This window comes from Melanerpes formicivorus, unplaced genomic scaffold, assembly GCF_026170545.1.
Source record: "Melanerpes formicivorus ecotype bairdi unplaced genomic scaffold, bMelFor1.0.p_v2 SCAF_11, whole genome shotgun sequence".
In the NCBI taxonomy this organism is placed as follows: domain Eukaryota; kingdom Metazoa; phylum Chordata; class Aves; order Piciformes; family Picidae; genus Melanerpes; species Melanerpes formicivorus.
In genome coordinates, this window is record NW_027142363.1 from 17,107,378 (window position 1) to 17,129,141 (window position 21,764).

Genomic DNA, 21,764 nt, shown 5'->3' on the forward strand with positions numbered 1-21,764 from the left:
TCTTGTTTAGTGCTAGAATGTGTAGTCTGTTTCTTGATGTGTCTTCCTCTTGCTGATTCTACTCAGAATTTTTGATACCTGTACCTCCAGGGCCTGCTGGCTCCCTGCAGGTCTCAGTTCTATTTTGCTCCTGAGTGACTGGCAAGTTGTGTAGCCATCCAGCCTGAATGTAGTAGTCTCACATGCTGATAGAGGACAAGTCCTGAGTGCCATTGAGTTCCTACCAGCATGGCCTGTGATCAGTAATTTCCTTGAATTTTTTTACTGCATGCTTTTCTTTTTATGGCTCAGAGGCTCTAACAGTAAAAAAGTTTGTTGTCTTAGCTCTATAACTACACTCTTAATCTGTGAGGAGAGAGAGAGGTTAACTCTGGTGTGTCAGGAGGGAAAGAATACATCATTGCTCTTATGAGAGAGTGAGCCTTGTCCTGTGCCTGAGGAGCGCTGGCATGCAAGCTGGCTGTCAGCTGGTGACCACGCAGTTAGAACCACTGTCAGTGACAGCGACTTTAGTTTGTACTTCCAGTGCCTTCTGATCGCTGTGTGCTACTGTACATGAAAAGTGCATCTGAAAGGTGCTCCCTGAAGAGCCATTATGTGGTCTCTAACCTTCCATTAACAGCTCACCTTAGCCCCTAACCCTGGCCTGGGGATGCAAGAGTCATTTCATTTAGCAGGTGTGAATACTGTATTTTGCCACAGGAGGATGATTGCTCTATCAGGTGTATTACAGTATCTGCTGTGTTTTGTTGATTGGTTGGGCTTTTTTTGTATTTTAATTATTTTAAAGACTTTTTTTTTTTAAAGCTAAAAGACACCAGTAAAGATTGATATGTGGCAAATGTGTCCTTTTATGCAGAGTCTTTCCTCTCAGAGACCTTCACAGTATTGATTTCAAGTGGATTTTTCTCCTCTGTTTTAAAACATTTCCTTTGCCTATGGATTTTCAACATTACTCACTGGATCTGTGTGCAGTGTGTGCCCCAGACTGTATAATCAAGCCAAAGTCCCTTACTGCTGGCCTTCAGGGACCACTTCTGAAGCTGGAAAGACCATTCATTTGCTGTATTCACTCAGTTCTGAGCAGCTATCCACCATTACATCCTTACTCCAGGATGTATGCTTTCATCTAACTGAGCTGTGGATCTGCTTTCAGCATGTGCCGGTGAATCCCAAACCTAGTCTGGCAACAGTCTTGTGCTATCCCTTGCTTGAGGTGAGTGGTATTAGTATGGATATTTTAGATATAAAGGGAAGAGACAAGCTTTAGATATAAAGGGAAGTGAAGAAACTGGAGTGGTAAACAACTGAAATCGTAAGGTCATTTGGGTTTGGTATTAGCATTTTATTGCCTGAATTCATCCTAGTGGCCTTTAGAGTGGGGTGCTGGGTTTCTTTTTGTAGAAGGCAGAGGACTCAGCAGGGAGGCTGGGAGTGCCAGTGCAAGCACAGAGCCTAAAGGAGTGAGGTGCCATTGTCCTTTCAAGGGGAAGTGCCTGTGAGGAGCAGGCTGAGTTCCACCAGCCATTGCTCTGCCTCAGGAGGAGGCCCAGGGATCCATGTTCTGCTGGTCAGTGAAAAGCTCTGTGACAGCCAGCTGAAGGTGTGGGTTCAGCCATCTTTTGGTAGATCGTATGTGTAAGGCATTGAAGAGACCTTAAAGCAGCTGGCTTACAGTATTTGGCTTTGTTTACTGTAGTGTTATAGCCTTAGGGCCACAGAAAGTGCAGCTTTATTGAAATCATTGGAGTTGTGCTGGCTTGTGGCAGCAGGGAGCTGGGGACATGTTTTTTTTGGAACGTGTTGCCAGGAACCCTTTTCCTTGGGAGATGCTTTCTAAGGATGGCTCAAGTAAGTGCTGTGAAACATTGTCCTACTGGAAACAAAATGTGGAAATGATTTGGTCTTAGAAGAACTTTTATTTCGTCCACACATCTGTGAATTTCAGAATCTGCTATCCTAAGGCTCAGTCATTCTCTCCTTCCTCATTGCCATCAAATCTAATTTTTGAAGATCATATATTCCTCCAAGAGCTGGGACACCATAGAGGACACTGCAGTCTCTGCATGTAGGGAAAATAGGGACCTGAATGAGGAAGCCAGCTGACTTGCATGGGTCCCAGGCAGGCTAAAGTCGTGTGACTGGACAAGCAGTCCGGTAGCAATCTTCGTTATCTGATTCTTAAGTGGAAGGTACCTGTGCCTCAGCATTTAAATGTTTACAAGAGATTCATGTTACAGTCTTTGATGCTGGATACTCGTATAAAAGCAATTACCAAAAATGCAAACGATCCTTAAGTGGCCTGCATATTTGCCTACATTCCTTCCATGCTAGCTAGACTGGTGGCATTCATTTTGCCTTTGGCTTGACAGAAAGGACAGGCAAAAGGTACAGGTTGTGTGTAGGAACAGCCCATCTTGTAAGCAAGCCAAGGCAAACGGGAGTGCATCCCATCAGAGTTATGTTACTAAGGCAGATCCCCTGTGCAGCACCAACTCGTATGTTAAAGGGATGCTCTAAAATACAAAGGTATAGATAGAAACCTGCTGTCCTAGGTGTCTCCCAGGACCCACAAGGCAGGTAGTGTAAGCAGATGTATTCACCCTAGGCAATAAACAGATATGACTTAAAATAAGCTGGCAGATTTTGTGCTCAGATGGGCTAGGAACATTGAGGCAGGCTGTTTCTGCAGTTCGGCTGTGAGAGGCCAACACCTTCCATGGAGAGGGACTAACAAAATGTTTGGGCAGAAGTCTGTCCAGCCATGACATCTGTTGCTTAAAGTGGTCCAGAGTTTGCACTGTAAAAGTACAGAAGTAAAATGCAAAAGAACAAGAGTGAAGCATTTATGTGGCTAATTGCTCCTGGGTTTGTTGGTATTGTCCTCTCTCATCTAGGGTCTTGCAGATTGGAAAGCTGCTGATCGTAGCTGCAGAAGGTCAGCACCACGCTGGTGATAAGTCAGTGTGCAAAGCAAAGAGCAAGGGGGGAAATTGCTTGTTTTCTTTGGAGGGATCTCAGTGTTTAATGTAATCTTTGTACAACACCCATAAATCAGTGACTGGTACTTTTGAAATGTACTTCCTTCATAAAAAGCTATTTGAAACAACAGGTAGCACCTATCCATTCAGTCTGAGCTCCCTTGACATTTTTAAATGACAGATAATGAAAACTGTCTTCATTATAGCTCAAGCAATTTCATCAGACTGTCACCAGCAAACAATGGCAAATTAAAGACTGAACAGCCCTCAACTCTAGTCTCCTAGGTGCATGTGTGAGAATACCCAATGTCTTCTCTACAGCTTCTAGGAAATGTAAGAGTTTATTTCTAAGGTGGGAAGGGTTCTGGTATGCAAGGCACTAGAGGTCAGCAGGAACATGTTAAAATCTGTCTGGAAATCAGTGGTCAGATGGCATAAAAATGGAGCACAAATGTTGAGAATGCTAGTGGGTGAGAGACATGGCTTATCTAACAGAATGCTGAATCCTGCACTGCCTTCAGTTTATGAATGGATTTAAAGCATGGTGCCAAACAGAGCATATTGCAGTTGTCTAATCCTTAGGTGACAGAGGCAGGCATGATAGTAGACAGAGCTGCATCCAAGAGGATTCATCAGAACCAGCCCAGTCAGTCTGGGCTGACTGTGAGAGTCAGCCCAGACCCCCTGAATCTGAACTGCTGAAGGGAAACCTAATCGAAGGAGCAGCTCTTGAGGTATGGTGCTGGCTTGTATTGCCCAGCTTGTCTCTCCCCAGCCAAGATTGCTTCAGGCTCACCTGGGCTGAGCATCAGTCACTCAGGTCCTTCCTCCCTTGCTCCCTCTGTTCAAATTAATGGGCTCATTCAAGCTACTCCCTACAGTTAGATTAAAGGAAGACAGACATCAGAAGGGGCATTTCACAATAAAACATCATTTATATGAGATGGTCACGGTATGGAAGAGGCTAGCACCAGGGAGTGAATTATAAGGGTCCAGAGAAGAAAGAGGCCGTGGCAGACAGAGGATTGTTATTGGAGGACACAGGGAGCAAAATGACTGAGATAGAGGGTATAGGGTATAGATAAATAGTTAGAAATAGCCACAGTGCTGTGATTTGGAAGGAAAATCAGTCACTACTTCAGTCAACAGTGGTGTTCAGTTTAGGGAGCTGAGTGGTAAATTACAGGCAGGTTAGGGCTCCAAGAACATCTGTGACCCTGTGAAATACTGGAGAGTTGCAGTAACAGTGAGTAAGATTCAGATCTCATCTATCTGAACATGAGTATCTCAAGGTGAAATAACAGAAGGAGAGGGGGCGGGAATATTGATTTCTGCCTCACAAAACAGACAACAACGCCTACTTTTTTGTAGCATGAACTTAACCATTCGCTTTAATGGGCCAGCCTGCAGTATAGTAGGGCCTTGGTTTCTTCTTCATGTGCAATCTAGAGGGGAAGTCATGCTGAAGTTATTTTTATTTTAGTGTAGCCTTGCAGGAGAGGCATGAACAAAATTTTACCCGTGTGCTGACTGTAGGAGCAGCTGTAGTGTAACCTGTCTGCTCCTGCCCTGTTGTACAGCAGGCGGGTGCCCTGAGCAGCTGGATGCTGGAGAAGCAGCACTGAAGGCACAAAAAGTCTGTTATACCAAGAGAGCTGTTGTATGTGTTGGCAACAGATGACTTCTCTCTGTCTGGGGGCAGACTTAGCCTCCTATTTATCATGAGAAGGATTCTTCTAAGAAAAGGTGCTGTCTTCATCTGGTTATGGCTTTCTCAGAAATATTCCTTTGGGAATGAAATTTTGTTTGGTTGGGTTTATATCATGAAAGTGCCACACGTGAGCTCTGGCACTGTGGGGTGGGCATTACAGAGAACATAGCTGCATGGCTGTTGAAGGAGGCTTGCTGTCTTAGGTTAAGCTCACAGGTGGCTGAATGGAAGCATGAAGTGAGTTTGGCATATTTCTGAGCTGCTGCCATGCCTTTCCTCATCAAAGTCAAAGATTGTCATTCACATACAAAGGGAGTGTAAAGTCGTGGTTGAGAATCTTAAAAGGCTCAGGGGCCAGGCAGTTCCACAGCCAAGTTCTCCTGGCATCACCAGAGCACTCAGTGTGTGTTAGTGGTTCCCTGTAAAACATGAGGACAGTGTGATGGAAGTAGTGTTCCTGGGCAGACACAGATTTTGGAGTCTCGTCTGTACGCCACAATCTCTCACCTTTGTTTCCGATTTTTTATTGTCTCATTTGCCTCATATTGTTTCATTTGCTTCAGTCTTTACTGCTAAGGCCGTCCCTCAGTCCCTAGAGATAAGAGAGGAATTCTGGAGGAAGACAGACTTTCCCTTAGTGAAGGAAGGTTGGGTTAGAGATTACCTAGACAAATACGTGGGCCCCAGTGGGATGCACCCACGAGTGCTGAAGGAGCTGGCTAAGGTTATTGCTAAGCCACTCTCCATCATCTTTGAAAGGTCATAGAGAACAGGGGAGGTGCCTGAGGACTGGAAGGAAGCAATGTCACTCCAATTCTTCAAAAAGGGCAAGAAAGAAGACACAGGAACCTACAGGCCAGTCAGGCTCACCTTCATCCCTGGAATGGTGATGGAACAGCTCATTCTAGAGGTCACTTCTAAGCACACTGAGGAAAAGATTTATCAGGAATAGCCAGCATGGATTCAGGAAGGGGAAATCATGCTTGACCAATCTGATAGCCTTCTACAATGGTGTGACCAGATGGGTAGATGAGGAGAGAGCAGTGGATGTTTGCTACTTTGACTTCAGCAATGCTTTTGACACTGTCTCCCATAACACTCTCATAGGTAAGCTTAGGAAGTGTGGGTTAAATGAGTGAATAGTGACATGGATTGAGGACTGGCTGGAAGAGAGAGTACAGTTCAGAGTATAGTTAGAGGTATTCCCCAGGGTTCAGTACTGGATCTAGTCTTGTTCAACATGTTCACCAACAACCTGGATAAAGAGACAGAGTGTACACTCAGCAAGTTTGCTGATGATACAGAACTAGGAGGAGCAGCTGACATGCCAGAAGGCTGTGCTGCCATTCAGTGAGATCTGGACAGACTGGAGAGTTGGGCAGAGGTGAACATCATGAAGTTCAGCAAGGGCAAATGTAGAGTCCAGCACCTGGGGAGGAATAACCCCATGCATCAGTACAGGTTTGGGTTTACCAGCTGGAAAGCAACAATGTGGAAAAGAATGTGGGAGCGCTGGTGGACAATGAGTTCACCATAAGCCAGCAATACGCCTTTGTGGCCAAGATGGCCAATGCTATTCTGGGGTACATTAAAAAGAGTGTAGCCAGCAGGTTGAGGGGGGTTCCCTCTCTACTCTGCCCTGATAAGGCTGCACTTGGAGTATCGTGTCAAGTTCTGGGCTCCCCAGTTCAAGAGGGGGACAGGAACTACTGGAGAGAGTCCAACACAGTGCTGCAAGTATGACTAGGGGCCTGGAAGATCTCTCTTACAAGGAGAGGCTGAGAGAAGAGACCTGGGACTCTTTATCCTGGAAAAGAGAAGACTGAGAGGGGATTTTATCAGTCTATATAAGTATCTAAAGGGTGGAGGCCATGAGGATGGGGCTGGGCTCTTCTCAGTGGTGGCCCGTGATAGGAACAAGGAGCAATGGGTACAAGCTGGAACACAGGAGCTTTTGCTTGAACTTAAGGAGAAACATTTTACTTTGAGGGTGAAAGAGCACTGGAACAGGCTGCCCAGAGAGGTTGTAGAGTCTCCTACTCTAGAGACTTTCAAAACCTGCCTGGGTTGCTGTGTTCCTGTGCAACCTGATTTAGGTGTACATGTGTGATCTCCAGAGGTCACTTACAACCCCTGTCATTCTATGATTCTGTGTGCTGTGATTCCATGGTTGTATTTTCCTTGTGTTGCATGAGCATATGTTTTCCCAGATTCTGTTTACCTGATTTCCCTTCTGATTCAGTATTTTTTCTCTCCTCCTCTCTCTCTTTCAATCATAGGAGAAGGAGGTGAGCATTTATCTTTATGTCCATGTGGCATTTGCCTCATACCTCCTTATTGACTTTCTAAATAGGGGAGCTTCCTGCAATTGGAATTTGTCAGAGTTTTGATGTGGGATAATGTCTTGAAGGGATACCGATCAACTAGAAGGTGCTCTGGAAATCCAGAAGAGTATTTTAATCATAGCCTCAGTTCCATGCTCTAGCCCAAGCTTTATTAAGGCTCAGAATGGTTTGGATATTCACATCTGAACAAAAAAAATGCAAGATCAATATTTTTTTCCTTTCCAGTGTAGAGTGGAAAGAATAAGGATTAAGAGTGGGAAGAATAAGGCCTTTCTTGCCTAGCTGCATTTGCCATCATCTGTCTGCTGTTGCTGTAGGGTGATGTTATACAGCCAGTGCTGGTCAGATCCATCAGCCATTCCCCTTCCTAACAGAGCTCTGTGCACTGTGCAACCAGTGAGGCAGTAGTAATCAGTATAGGTGAACTACAGGTGGTCTTATGCCAGCAGTGGGGACAGAGTGGGAGTGTATGTGAGTTTTTTGTATATGTGTATATATATGATGACATAGATACACAAGCATTTTTCCCCTCTCTGAGTCTGAAGTCCCACACAAGTCAGGGTGCAGAGGGACTGTTCCCCTGAACTAAGCTACCAATGTTCTCTGATGTTTGCAGGACTGAAGTTTAGCACAGCTGGAGAGACAGGATAATATCTAATAAAGACACTAAACTAGAAAGAATGCCACAACAATCTCTCCCCCTCCCCCAGGCCAAATTTCCTAATATTTTAGGAATGATATACAATAATTAAAAGACTTTCTGAAAGAAGGCTTTTATTTTCCAAGCTAATGGTGGATGTTAAACTACCCTTCCCTGTGGTTCTTTCTCATCTCTTTCACACTGTCCAGCTTTAGATTTCATCCTGCAGCAGGAGTCATGAAGGCAGCTCCCTTGTGCCCATGCAGAGAGATCATGGTGGTATGTGAACCATAGTCACCTGGATTCCTTACAAGGTTTTTTTTCTTTCTTTTTTTTCCCCTTTTTTTTCTTTCCAGAAGGCTCATTGGAGCATGCAGCCTTGTAAAACTCAAAGTTCATAAGAAAAGGATTTCATAGAACCCAAAGTCTCTCTCTCATCTTGAAGCCCCTCTGGTCATTTACACCAGAGCAAATAGAGAGCAAACCCCCCCACCCCCCCCACCCCCCAACTTAAAGCAAACCGACAAAGCAAAACATCCTCCCAATGATATATCTTCTTTCCTTCCAACAGGGATAGCATTTTACACCCACTTTGCACAGGTGTACATGAGTGCCAAGTTGGGAGGCAGTACAGAGAGTAAAGCTCTGAAGGAGTTAGTGGAGCTTCCCTGCTGGAAGGTTATCACCGCACTGAAAGAGGGGGATCTTGCCTTAGCAGACAAGAAATATGTGATGCAATTTCAGCAGAGTTTCTAGAGATAAAATAGCCTATAAACTGGGGAAAAAAAAAAAAAAAAAAAAAAAAAAAAGAGAACATTTTGCAAGGCCCAAATGTGCCATGTCAAAGCTGCTAGAGAGAGATCCTTTGACTGCAGAGGCAGTGGTGTACTAACTACAGCCACACATGGTGACTACATCCCTTACCTGCAAGGAGGAGAGTGTAGTGTCTGTGGCATATCCTTCTTGAGGGAAGATTTTAAGCATTAATGACTGAAAAGGCTTAACCTGCTGTTGCATTTGAGGTGAAATTTGTTTCATGTGCAAAGGCTGTGTGATTGAGGAAGAGGCTCTGCTTCAGGGAATGAGTGGATGGTCAGGAGAGGTTAATGACTCCAGCCTTCACAGGCTAAGGTTCTGTGTCACCATTTTGCCTGCCCTCAATCCCATCTTCAAAAGTTCCTCAGATGTTTCCACCTCCTCCAGTTGTGCCAGTTCAGCTGCTTGTAGGGATGAAATCTACATTGGAGCTGGGCTGGGATTAAGGGTTTGTTCTTGTTAGTAGGGCTTTTTAAAAAAGTTGGTTCTTCTAAACAGCTCACCTATGAGTGTGGCTACATAAACAGTTTCACTGGCACAAATGAGTGGCACTAACTGTGCAAGAGCACAGCAAGATCCCCTTAAAATGGATTTGCAGCAAATGCAGTAGTGAAACAGAGCCACAACCCTACATGCTCTTAACATTATTTGCATGAGTAGCCCCATTGTGTTTGAGTGGGACTCTACATACACATGTAAAATTGTTTGCAGGGCCAGGTCCTTAAAGAGAATAAAAGCTACAATTGGGATGTGCCATGCTTGGGACCATATGTGGAAAGTGTAATGCAAATGAATTTTGCTGGCTGGCCTAGCTTGCCTGCTCTGTCTGCTCTGCAAAACTGGAGTTCATGTAGCAACTTTCCTTAGGCTTGGTTTGCCCTTAATGGAAGGAGATCCTGCTTTTGAAAAGAAGGCCTGATCTTCTGTCCCTGCCACAGCCGGGGAGTTGTGAGGAGATTGTATGCAGTAATGTTTCCAAGATGTTCTTGGGATTTGCTGGAGTGCTCCAAAGAGCTGAAACAGCTGGCTTTTCTGGGGCAGCTTTTATGAGCTTGGCTGAAGGATAAGGCCTCAGTAGAGGGGGATGCTCTCAAGGTTGGCAGTGGCAGGCCCATGGTCTGGTTCTCCCCTGCCTGAAATCCTGCCATGCAACCTGCCATTGCAGTTGAGATCATTTTAGAGCCTGTTGTTAGTTCCCATGGTAAAACATTTCAAGGACAGCGGGAGGGACTTCTCAGCTGGGAATCTCTGCCTTGGGAATTCACTGCTTGTGGCAGTTTGCTGTGGTGGATTCCCAAAGGTGGTGGGTGAAGTCAACTTAACTCTTGAGAGTGAAGCAAAACACCTTGATAGCTGCTATCTGGAGCCCCAAAGGGAGGAAGGAAGAGACATAAAGCCGTTGGAGGGGAGAGGCTTGGTGTGGTTATTTGAGACCGCTGCCTGCAGAGTTGCAGAGTCATTTATAACTGTTTGAAATGTGGGGGGATGGGGTCGGGGGGGATGGGAGAAGAGTTGGAAGAACCACAGCATCTGCAAACTGGTAGTGTTTTATGCTCCTTTTCCCTGATCTAACTCCTCTAGGGACAAGACAGTGAAGTACTAGGTCAGAGGAGGGAGGAGAACAGAAAAGGCAGTCTGCTAACACCTCATATTTTATCACTGCTGTTGCTTGTGTCAAGATTGAAGCACAGGGTAGGGTTTTCAAAGGTACCTTCAGGAAACGGAAATTGGGTGCCTGGCTTCCTTAGGCTCCTTAGTAAAATCCTAGCCTCTGCTGCCCAGGGGAAACAAATTTCTTTTTAAGCAGACCACAATGGGTCCCTGATGACAGTGAGAGCAGGACTAAGTCTTTGGTCTACGGCACTATTAAGGCCTATCTGTTCCTTACACCATGTTTTGCTGCTTAGTTGGTCTACTCTATACAGCTACTGCTGTTGCAGCCTTTCCTGGGCTAGTCCACTGAGCTCTCTCAGGTGTGGAGCAAATAGTAGGCAGTACCTTAATACAAAAATAGTTGTATTAAGGTACTGCCTACGTGTACTAACAATGTATTAACAATTGGTACAACAATACAAAAAGGTTTATATGTCAAGTAAGGAAGCGGACTGATCCGATGGCAGCAATGTGGTGGTCCAAGTGGAGCTAATCAGTCAGGTTTCACCAACACTTCAGCTTTAGAAAGCGTTGCTGTCATCTGTGGAAAGGTACAGGTAGGGCTAGCATTGGTGGATCTGAAGGGCTGTCCAGAGATGAGTGGTTTTTGCTTTTGGGTAGTGGATCCTGGGAACTTGTAGATGGTGAGACTTATAATGGAGAGAAGCAAGCAAGAGGCATCAGCTGGCTGCAAGCCTGTCCGTCGGGAAATGCTTAAGGGGTCTGGTCTGCAAATTGGAAGGAACTGAAACTCACTGTTAAGAAGTATCCCTCTCAAGGAAGTGTATCTATCTAGGTTAGAAGGTATGAAATAGCTAGTGTTGCACTGGGCTGAGAAATGCTTAAGGGGTCTGGTCCTCAAATCAGAAGGGATTGAAACTCACTGTTAAGAAGTATCCCCCTCAAGGAAGAGTATCTATTTAGGGTAGAAGGTGTGAAATAACTACTGTTGCAGTGCTCAGGAAACTGTAGAGTTCTTTACGGATCTTATCCGCGGGCAGGGACCCAGGGAGAAGAGAGGTACAAAAAGAGGAAAAGCCTCTTAGGGACTGAGGGCTAGGTGGAGAGAGGAGGTAGTTTTATCGATCAGAGGGCTGTCCAGTGTGAATGCTCAGTGCTGAAATACAAAGGGTTGGGTTACTTAAAAGTGGGAGTTGGACGGAGTAAAGAGTTGGTCCTTTGAAGTCGAAGGGAGAGCACACTCCACAGTTCTATTAACTTATGTTGCATTGGCGAAACAGGTTATTCAGGCATCGCAGATATGCAAAAATGATCAGCCTGCTTTCTCTCATTAGACTGCAGCACTTCTGCGCATCTATGTGCCACTGGTGATTTGGAAAGCTCTCCCTTACAACCCACAAGATCACTCAATTTAAGAATGTTTTGTGGAGGTGAAGAAGGATTAGTGGATGTTGGAAATGCTCTTTTCACAGAGCAAGTCAAAGTCTGAAAAGGGGGGAGGATTGCTGCAAATCTTCAAAACTCTTAACTCTCAGATGGTTTCAAACCACATTGTCATTTAATCCTCCAAACATGGACCATTTGTACAGGATAGGGCCCTTGAGCATATTTAGGAGTCGATAGGTTGTGTCTGTCATTACTAGCTGGTTCTTCCTTGTTTAGTTGCAAGCTGGTTCTTAGGCCAGTGCTTTCTCCCATCAGAAGAGGCCCTCCGCTCTCTCAGAGCAGCTCCATCAACCCGCTGGCAGCTGGTGGGCAGTCACTGGGGAGAAGAAGAAACATGTGCCTCCTCCAGAAGCTCCCTCCTGCTTTCTTCTTGCCTTGCCAATGGACAACCATCCCCTTCCTTCTTCAGAAATCTGTGGAAGGGAAATTCTGTGCTTGGTGTCAGCGGGCTGAATGTGCAGCTCCATACTGCTCCTGCCCACCCACCAGCCGGCACCTCAGGACTGTGCAGCTTTTGGGATGACTTTCAGGAGGATGACCCAGCATGGATGATTGCAGTGCGCAGTGCCCACCTTGATGATTTCCCCGGTGCACCACGGGGCACCCGGCGAAAGCGTCTCGGTGCAAACCGCCCCGCCAGCCGGGGTGCCTCTGGGCACCTCTGGTGCTAAGGAGGAGGACTGGCAGGGCACTCGCTCTAGGCCGGGCGGCCGCCATCGCATAGCCCCCCGGGAACCGGGCAAGGCCTCAGGGCGTAGCGGCGGGCGCCGCCCCCCCGGGGGGCCCGCACCGTTTCCGTTAGGGGTGCCGTTAGGGGGGTTGGCCCCGCGCGCCGCCTCCGGGGAGAGCCGGCTCCCGCTCCCCACGCTGACAGGGTCCCGCGCCGGCCCCTCCCCGCATCAACCGGGTGCCTCCCCTGCGGATGCGGGCACCCAGACACGCGGAGCCCCCGCCTCCGCGGCCCCACCCGGGGAGCAGGGAGGGAGAAAGGGGGGGGGTACTCCCGGGGCTCAACTCCGCCGAGGGGAGTTCAGGAGTGGTGGTGCGCAGGGGGGGCGGTCCCTTTAAGAAGCGCCTTAGGCGCGAGGTCTCTTTAAAAGGGGAGGAGGGGTGGGGCCGCCCCGAGGCGGGGGGACCGGCTATGTTAATGGCGGGGGCGGTGCCGCGGCGAGCGGGGAGGGGTGGGTGGCGCTTCTCGAGGTCCCGAGGGAGCGCTCGGCGCGGCTGGCCTGTCTCTTTAAGAGCCTGGCTGCTACCACTGTGTAGGCGCAGGCGGGAGGAGAGGGTGTGCGAGGGGGAAGGGAGGCAGTCCCCGCCCTCTCGTTGAGCGGGGCGGGGCGGGGGGCCGGTCGAGACCACTGCCCGGAACGGGGAGTAAGAGGCGGTCCCGCCGGCGAAGTGAGTAGGGGACAGTACCATTCCTGGGGCGGGGCGCGCGCGACGGGCGGTACCATTCCTCTCTCCGGGTTGCGGGACGCGGCGGGAGGGGGGAGGCGAGGGGGGGGGGAACGGTGTGGGGAAAACGAGGGGGAGGGGGGGAGCAGGCGGGGGGAGCGGGCGAGAGGGGCTGCGATGGGCGGTACCATGTGTGCGGGAAGGAGAGGGGGGGAGGCGCTGGCGGACAATGGAGCCTGTGTGTGTTTGCGGGAGGGGGAAGGACCCACCGTCGCCGGGGGGAGACGCTGCGCCGCCCCCTCCCGCCCGGGGCTGAGAGGAGCTTCGGCCCCCGCCTCTCCCCCACGGCTCGGCGGTGAGTGAGGGGGAGGCGGCGCGGCGGGCACCGGGCGACCACCGGCACCGGCCGCCGCCCGCCCAAAGTTTGAGAGTTGGGGGAGGCCCGGGGCCCGGAGGGGACGCCGCCGACGGCTGCGGGGAGCGCTGCCTCCGGGACTGCGGCGCCCCGGTGGCTCCGCTGGCGGTCCCCGGGCGCCCGGGGTTCTGCTCGACTCCGCGGCGTGTCGCGCTGGCTGTGCTGCGCGGAGGGGTGTGGGGTGCCCTGAGGGTGTGCTGCGTGGCGGGGGGTGGAGGATGCTCTGAGGTGCGCGGGGTGCCCCGGGACTGCGCTCTATGGAGGGCCGTGCAGAAGCTGTGTCCCAAATGAAAGGGGGTGGGGGGGGAGGGGGGATGGTGCTCCGTGTTGCAGGGGATGCCCTGGGGGCTGCGCTTCTTGGAGGGATGTGTGGTGTGCAGGGGATGCTCTAGGGGTAGTGCTCTCTGGGGAGGTATGTGGAGTGCAGGCGATGCTTTAGGGCTGTGCTTTACGGAGGGATGTGTGGGCTGCAGGGGACGCCCCGGGGGCTGTGCTCTGTGCAGGACCATGTGAGGGGCTTTGGGGTGCACGGGAAGCCCTGGAGATTGTGCTGTATGGATGGGCATATGGAGTGCTTTGCGTTGCATTGTGGTGCCGGGGGTGCCCTGGGGATTGTACTATATGAAGGGGTGTGTGGATTACTCTGGCTTGTCGGGGTGCCATGGAGGTTGTGCTGCGTGGACGAACGTGTTGGGGTGTCCTTGGTTGCATTGTGGTGCATGGGATGCCTTAAGAGCTGTGCTACATGGATGTGTATGTGGGATGCCCTGTGGTTTGGGGCATGCACTTGGGACGGGGCTTCTGCAGTGGGGAGGGATGTGTGGGGTGCACCGAGTTGCGCTGGGGTGCTCGGGGTGGCCACGTGGCTGTGTTGTGTGGAAGAGCATTGGCTGAGGTGAGCTGCAGCACTGGGGTGCTTTGGAGGGCATGATGTATGAGTAGGTGAGTGGAGTGCTTTGCACCCTGTTGAGGTGCAATGATGTGCTTGGGGTGCCCTAAGGGATATACTGTATGGTGAGGACGACGTTGGGTGGATAGAGAGGTAGTTCTGAATTTTTAATCCCAGTGAGGGACTGGGGCATTGGATAGCAGGGGCTGCAACACCGGGGCTATGCTGTTGGGGCTGGGGGGTATGGGCTGTCCTGGGAGAAAGTGGCTGACAATTGGGCATGCAAGCTCTGTGGTGGAGCTGAAGTAAAGGGCTGAAGCACAGAAGTCTACAGTAGGGATGTAGGGAATGGAGTAGGAGGTGAAGCATGCAGGGGGGTATGGGAAGTGAGATGTTAGTTCATCTGGGATGTGCTGTGAGGAAGGGATGGAGGGCTTTGTTGCAGGAAAAACTGTCTTCAGGAAGGGATGTGGAGAGGTGGATGAAGAAGTGTGGAGTATGAGGTAAGCTGGGGAGAAAGTTGATACACAAAAGGATGGTCATAGTGATGGGAGGATGTGAGAAGCTGGGACTTGAGTGGTTGGGAGGAAGAGATAGGGGAGTGGCACTGTAGTATTGGGAAGCAGTGTGAGCCAGAATACGGGGTGATAAGTGCTTCCAGCAGAGAAGAGTTGGTGCATGTGGTTGTAAAGGGAATTGTAGGTGTCCAGAGCTGAGAATCAGTGCAGATAGTTTAGGGGAGCATGCTTCTAGGGAAGCTAAGCAAGTAGTGTGGAACTGGAATGTGGGATAGTTGTGCAAAAGGAGTTTGTGGGATACTAAGAGTGTGGGAGGGAACCATATATGTAGGGATTGTGGGGAAGAGTAGTATCTGACAAGGCAGGGGATATGTGTTTATTTGGAAGTGTTTCTGCTAGGCAGAGAAGAGGCACTGTGCTTGTGTGCCTGAGGGAGTCCATGCCCTGGCCTTGCTGCAAAGAGGTCTGTGGGAGGCTGTCTGAGGGATGGGAGAAGCCAAATCTGTAGAGATACTGGAAGTTCATGAGGTTAAGTGTTGGACAACGGGAGTAAAACAACCAACACTGGAGACTTGAAATGATGGGACAGGTGGGTGCATGCAAGCAGTGAGGCTCTTGGATGAGAGCATGCTCTTTTTGTTGGCCAACTTTCTGTTCCTGAGACCACTGTGTAGGTGTCTGAGTGATGAGACTAAAAAGAACTCTGACAATTCAATCCTTGGGATGTGGAAGGTGGATGTTGCTCTAGGAGGGTAGACAAAGCAGGAGGATGCAGATGGGAAGGATCTGATGTGACAGTCAATTGTGGATTGTTATTTGGATACAAGATATTAAGGTGGGATGATTACATGGTTAGTGGTTTAACAGTAAACAAAGTGAGAATCAGGAAATAGTCATGCAGCAAAGAAAGCAAGCAGGAATCAGTAATTGGCAGTAGGGAGCTGATTGTGGAATAGTTCAAAGCTCACCAATGTGAAAGGGAAGATGCTTTACTCTCCAGGTGCTAAACCTGATTTGGGCTATGAAACTGGCTGGGATATAACCACGAACCCCACTTCCTGTGAGAGGCAGACAAAGTCTTATAGCTCTTGCTTTGTAAAGTAACGTTTTGGGCATTAGCTTTACTGAGTGGTGCAGAGAAGAAGCGATTGTACCAAGTCAAGTTTGTCTCATCAAGCCTCTGTCTTGGTGACCAGTTGCTTTACCGTTGAAGTACAGCTGGAGAAAGTGTGGAAGACAATTCTTCCAGTTTTGTGGGGCTCCAGCAGCATTTATTTTCCTTGAAAGCGTTTTGTTCTCTGTGGAAACTGCACATAGATATCAGGATGCTCTGAAGCATCTTTAAAGGTTTCAAGCTTTAAAAGCAGGAGAAAAAATGTGATGTAGATTATTTAACCTTTTTTTTCCCCCTGTCTGTTTTGTTGGAAGATAATATTTGCTCAGTCATTGCTCAAAATATTACAAAAACAAATGTTGGAAAGCTAGGCAAGGCATTACATGAAATCAAATAACAAAAGTAATGGCAGCGTGTGGAAGGGAAGAATTAACATATCTAAACAGCTTTACTCCTGTCTGCTTTTTGTTTGCCTCTCTCCTGTTTAATATTTGGGCTGTAGTGATGGATTGCTCTCTGCAGTGGGATGTTACAGGTGTTGAACTGGTGAAGTTAAATAGAGGCTAACGCAGTTCTGTGTTCATCCTGTGCTCACAGCAGAGGTGTGCTAGCAGAAGTGCACATGCCCATATCCTGTGGCAGGCTGATCTGGGTTTGTTTTTTCTCCTGGGAATCATGAGAGTTGCTTTGGTGAGATATAGCCATTTTGGATAAGTTGGCATGATGGCTGTGTTGTGGTGGGGTGGTTTTTTTGCTTGTTTGTTGGGGTTTTGTTGTTTTGTTTGTGGATGTTTTGGGGTTGTTTAACAGTCAGCTCCCAAGAGATTATTTTTAATGAACGTGTCTCTCTCTTTTTTTTTTTTTCCCCCCTGTCTTACTCGGAGCATAAAAATGTCTCAAGGGCTTATATTCTTTCCTTGTCTCCCTTGCTGGCCCCTCCTCAAACAACAAAAGAATGGCAGCTTTCTTTTTCTAAGATGGAGTTAGCAACGATGTCAGTTTTGTGATTTTGGAATTTTCCCGGTGGGGTGGGTGAGGGTTGTGTTTCTTTTTTGTTGATATGCCTTCGGAATTCTTTTTCTTTTCGGTTGTGTGTGAGGTGAGTTGTTTGGTTGTTTTGGGGGGTGTTTTAATTTTTTTGGTTGGGGGTTTGGCTTTTTGGTTTTTTTTGGGGGGTTGGGTTGTTTTCTTTTTTTTTTTCCTGTGAAGAGAGGTCTGGGGATCTTGGATCTCACTGCACTGTTGTGAACTCTTAACACCTTAATTGAAGGGGTGGAGATGCTGAATCACTAACAAAGCCTCCTTTATCCAAAATGTTAATCAATCATTGACGTTAAATAAGTGTGAACAAAACCAAACAAAAAAAAATCCCACCCTAAACAAGGTTTTGTCTAAGTCGCCCTCCCATTCAGCTGCTCATCTTTGGTCAGGTTAACGTGAGAAATTCTTTTGGGGGGGATGGATTTTGTGTGTATCCACACTTCGTTTTGCCAATGTTTGGTAAAAGTTCTGTTGCTGACTTCCCAGTGTAGTTTTCCCAATGCAGATTATTTAGCTCATAGATGCAATGCAGATGTTTCAGGGGAAACTGATCTTCTCCGGTGTGCGGGAAGTAACTAGATTGTGACACGGCTGTTGAAACCATCTTTTTCGTGGACCAGGGGTGTGTGTATAGGCGTCCTTTAAGGTTTTTGTGGGTTTGGGGTGGTGTTTTGCTTTTCCTCTCTTGTGATCAGTTAGTTTGTTTATTGGTCAACACAGTCTTCTAAGTGAGTCAGGACCTGAATTTTAATGTGAAAGAAAATAAATAGGTTTCTGTTCATACAACCAGAAACTTTGTAGATCTCTTCTTCAGTATGTTATGAATACAAAGGGTGTGGACTCTTTCTTCCCTGTGCTTCCCTCCCCCCCCCCCCCCATCTTGCATTTCATCTTTACAGTTCATGTACTTGGATTGTTTTCAGTTGGGGTTAGTCCACAGCCAGAGAAACTACATTTGTCACAAAATACCCAAATATAGAAACTAAGGCAACTATAAGCCACAAGGCTAAAATATTAATATACAACAGCTTTTCTGAACAGTTTTTATGTTTGTGGTGGAACGGAGTACCTTTGATCCATATTCGCTAGCGATTCAAAGGCTTGCTGCTCTGTTATGTGTTGACTTCCTATACCTATTTCTACATGTCTCTTTCTATATTTTTCCCCCCCCCCACTTTGAGTTTCTGATGTGTTGTGTCAATTCTGTTCCCTTGTGAGCTGTGCCTGTGGCTTAGGAAATTTGTTGGTCTTTTATAAATTCAATGGAATAAAAGCCCCAACCCAAAAACTTGAACCTGTGGAGCCATTTACACTCAAGTCAGTATTTGAGTGAATTCCCAGCTTAAATGTCAGCTGTGTTACCTGGTAGGGTGTGATCTCTTCTGCTTTCTAGAAGTTTACCAGAATTTCTTCAGAGCAATACAGGCAGGCTTCATAAAATTCTTCTATTTAGTTCACTTGGCCTTGGACTTCACAGAAATCTCTGTGCCTTGGTAAGGTCTGTGTTCTGTTTACACAGACATGAAGTCCTTTAACCCAGCAAGGTTTGCTATGGGCTTGGAATTCCTGCTCACAAGCTCTGCTGGAGTTCCTCTAGTCTTCCTGCTCACAAAATGAAGGTATTAACCCAGGTTTTCAGAGCAATTTGGAGGGAGATTTCATTGGCGAGTTTTTGTTTGAGCGCTGCTCTGCCTGTGTTATGTTAAATAGTTTTCTTCTTGTACCTTTACTTGTCAGATAGGATTTTTTTTTCCTTTTTTCTAAGAGTTTAAACATTTTGGAGCTGGATCTCCTTTGTGGCAGGGACTGTACAAGTACAGAAGAACAGAGACCTTATTCATAATTAGGACTTCTGGATAATCTTGAAGAAATCGAGCAGAAAACCCCAACCCATCTATTGGGAAATTTCTGAAGAGTTGCCTTTAAGACTGTATGGTCTTACAAACTTGCAATAAACAGCAACAGCAAAATATAAGGTGATATTTTAATGTGTGCCGAATCCAAATGAGCAGTGCCAACGTTGACTTCATATTTTAGAAGAAATGAGGTGGTACTTTGTCACTGTACCTGAACATATCAGCCTAGCTGCCCTCTGTTACTATGCCTGTGAGCATTTCTTTTCTGTGCTGGAGTTGGCTTTTGAGGAGTCCTTGGTGCTTGCCCATTTTGATTCTGCACCACCCCTCTGTGTGTGCTGGTACTGTTGCTGAAGCAGCTGTATGCTAAAGCAGATCAAGGAACTAATGTGGCAAAAAAATCATTCCACTTGGGCTGCATCAGTTTGGCAAGCTGGTTCGCTGTTTGGCCACGCAAACGGTTGTAAGAGGCACATCTCAGTGTGGTGCAGGGGTGTAAGTAAGTATTGGTAGCAGCAGTTTTTCAAGCTGGCATTGCTGCCAAAGGAATGCTCATCTAGCTCTACCCCTTAAGAGTCTGCTAAGCTTGCTAAATGTTACTTACACTTATTTGTTACAGCTTCCCTTGCCTGAGAACACTTCCTTCAGCTTACCTGGTCCTTTCTGCCAAAATGTTTCTCAACTCTGCATGCAATGTATATAAAGGGAGGCCCTCTCTAAGAAGCTTTAAACAGGACAACAAGAAGTGTATGGTGGTTTAGCTATGGAAAAGTTTCTGTTGCTTCAAGACTGTTTGATTATACAGAACATGTAGTGTAAATTGACAGTGGACTATTTAGTATGGTTGCAATTAAGCAGTGAAACTCACGCTGTGAGAGTCATCAGGAGCAAGAATTCAACAAGAGTTAAGAAGGATCGTATGTCTGTAGGAATACGAGGAATATTCAATTATCCTAATCAGTGACAGTAGAAATTTTGGAAGAGGTATGAAGCCTGTGGTCTAAACCTTGTTTTTTATTGTGCTCTAACAGATGTGCTTCTATATTGGGAAAGAGAGGGAGGGAGCTTATTTTGCCTGGGTTTGCTTACTGGGCTCTTGCACACTTCTCTGAAAACTCGACTGAGACCACTGTGTGAGATGTGCCATTGAACTGCATAGGCTTTTGGTTGCCTCCTGGTGACCCATCCTGAAATCTGGTCTGAGCTACCAAACTATGAAGTTTGTGAAGTGAACTGCTGGCTACCTGATTTTTTTTCACATTGGTTTTGTTCTGTCTTCTGTGGGTTGTTCTTAACTTGTTCTTCAGCAGAGTCAGATCTCAACACTAGTTGAATTTATTTTAAAGACTTCTAAAATTTGAGTTTACTATATTTAAGGAATGAATGTTATCTCTTTAGAGTTGATAGACATGCTTCCACATCTCCCTTCTTCCCTTCTTTTCCCTTTTTTTTTTTTTCTTCTTCTTCAGACAGGCTTAAGAGCAGAGGTGAGCTCTTTGTGTTTGGCCTCTGAGAAGGCAAACAAGAAGGGAAGGGAGGTGAAAAGTGGAATTGTAAGGTGATTGGTTTGTTTGCTTGTTTCTAAAACTTGGGCAGAATCAAGGAAATGTGTTTGGAGGAAGGGAAATTGAATGTATGCTTTACCCATCACATAATTTCTTTCAACAAAGGCCCGAGAGGTGATAGAGCAACATCCTCTGGGAGTTCATACAAAATTGGGTGCTGCAGTCTTGGAAACGATACTGATTTCAAGTGCTCATTAGCGGTACAATCTATGACAAAAAAAGTGGTATGATACATGCAATAATGTAACTGCATATAGAACTGAGAGAGAGCTTTCTACTTCCTGTATTGAGTTCAGAGCAGTTGTGCCTCTCTGTATGGCACAGATAGCCACACAGCTGCCTGCTCAACATCTGTCATTTGCAATTGGTCTGAGCTGGTTGTCCTGTTTCCATGGCCGTTAGACCTCTTAAGAAGGTAGTGCTGTATTCTTGCTACTTAGCTTTCTGGTGGGGCTGTCTGAACAGCAGCAGAACAAGGGAACTTTAAACTGCTGACCCATCTTGTCACCTGATGGTCTTCATGTGCCTATTGTTAGTTCTCCCTGCCTTTTGAACAAAGGGTGCAGATATCTGTTTCATCTTATCAGTAGGGTGGCTGGGGCCCATGGGCTCTTTTAAAACCAGGTTAGGTTGGATTTGGTAGTGAACTTGAGAACAGAACTTGGCTCTTAATTCGCCTGCTATTTATCTTCTTGACCATGTTACTTACATTCTACCAATTGCTTTAAATCTGTGGGTCTGCTTGTGTATGTTGCGTGAAGCTTTCTTTGCCACCTTTGCAATGTGTGCAGTTATGCAAAACCTGAAGGAAAATACTGATTTAGTGGTCATTGCTAAACAAACTGGGTAAGATCAAGCCATAGACCCTTCTTCAGGTTTCTCATGCCTGTGCTTTCTGCATCTTACTAAACTGACTTCTTCAGATGAGGGAGTTGGTCTCTTCTTTCAAGCAACCAGCACCAGAATAAGAGGACACAGTCTCAAGCTGTGCCAGGGGAAGTTTAGGCTGGAGGTGAGGAGAAAGTTCTTCACTGAGAGAGTCGTTTGCCATTGGAATAGGCTGCCCAGGGAGGTGGTGGAGTCACCATCCCTGGAGGGGTTCAAGAGGGGATTGGATGTGGCACTTGGTGCCATGGTCTAGTCATGAGGTCTGTGGTGACAGGTTGGACTCGATGATCTTTGAGGTCTCTTCCAACCTTGGTGATACTGCGATATCACTGTTGCACTGCCTGGTGATATTACAGCATTTTATCTACATACCAATCTGGGTTTGTTTGATTGATTAGAAATGTAGTGTTATTTGCAGTGTAATGTAAAGCAAAGCTGTAGCCTGTCAAGGTGAGCAGCCACAGCTTCTATAGTGAGAGCTGTTACAATGCAGAGTTTAGGTGACCTTATGCATGGAGAGACTCTTGGAA

General features: G+C 47.1%; 1 protein-coding gene across 3 annotated transcripts in view; it reads left to right on the forward strand.

The window, feature by feature from the left end:
• Positions 1-21,764, forward strand: part of LOC137444228 (uncharacterized) — a 53,080-nt gene that overhangs the window by 17,687 nt on the left and 13,629 nt on the right. The window contains exon 1 of one of the 3 annotated variants that reach the window (XM_068144701.1): positions 12,840-12,951. The exons of 1 other annotated variant lie outside the window; for it this stretch is intronic. The gene's annotated coding sequence lies outside the window, so the exon portion shown is untranslated. Of the gene's footprint in view, positions 1-12,839; positions 12,952-13,703; positions 14,756-21,764 lie in introns of those variants that run through there. One more of the 3 variants, XM_068144700.1, reaches the window with a different exon arrangement.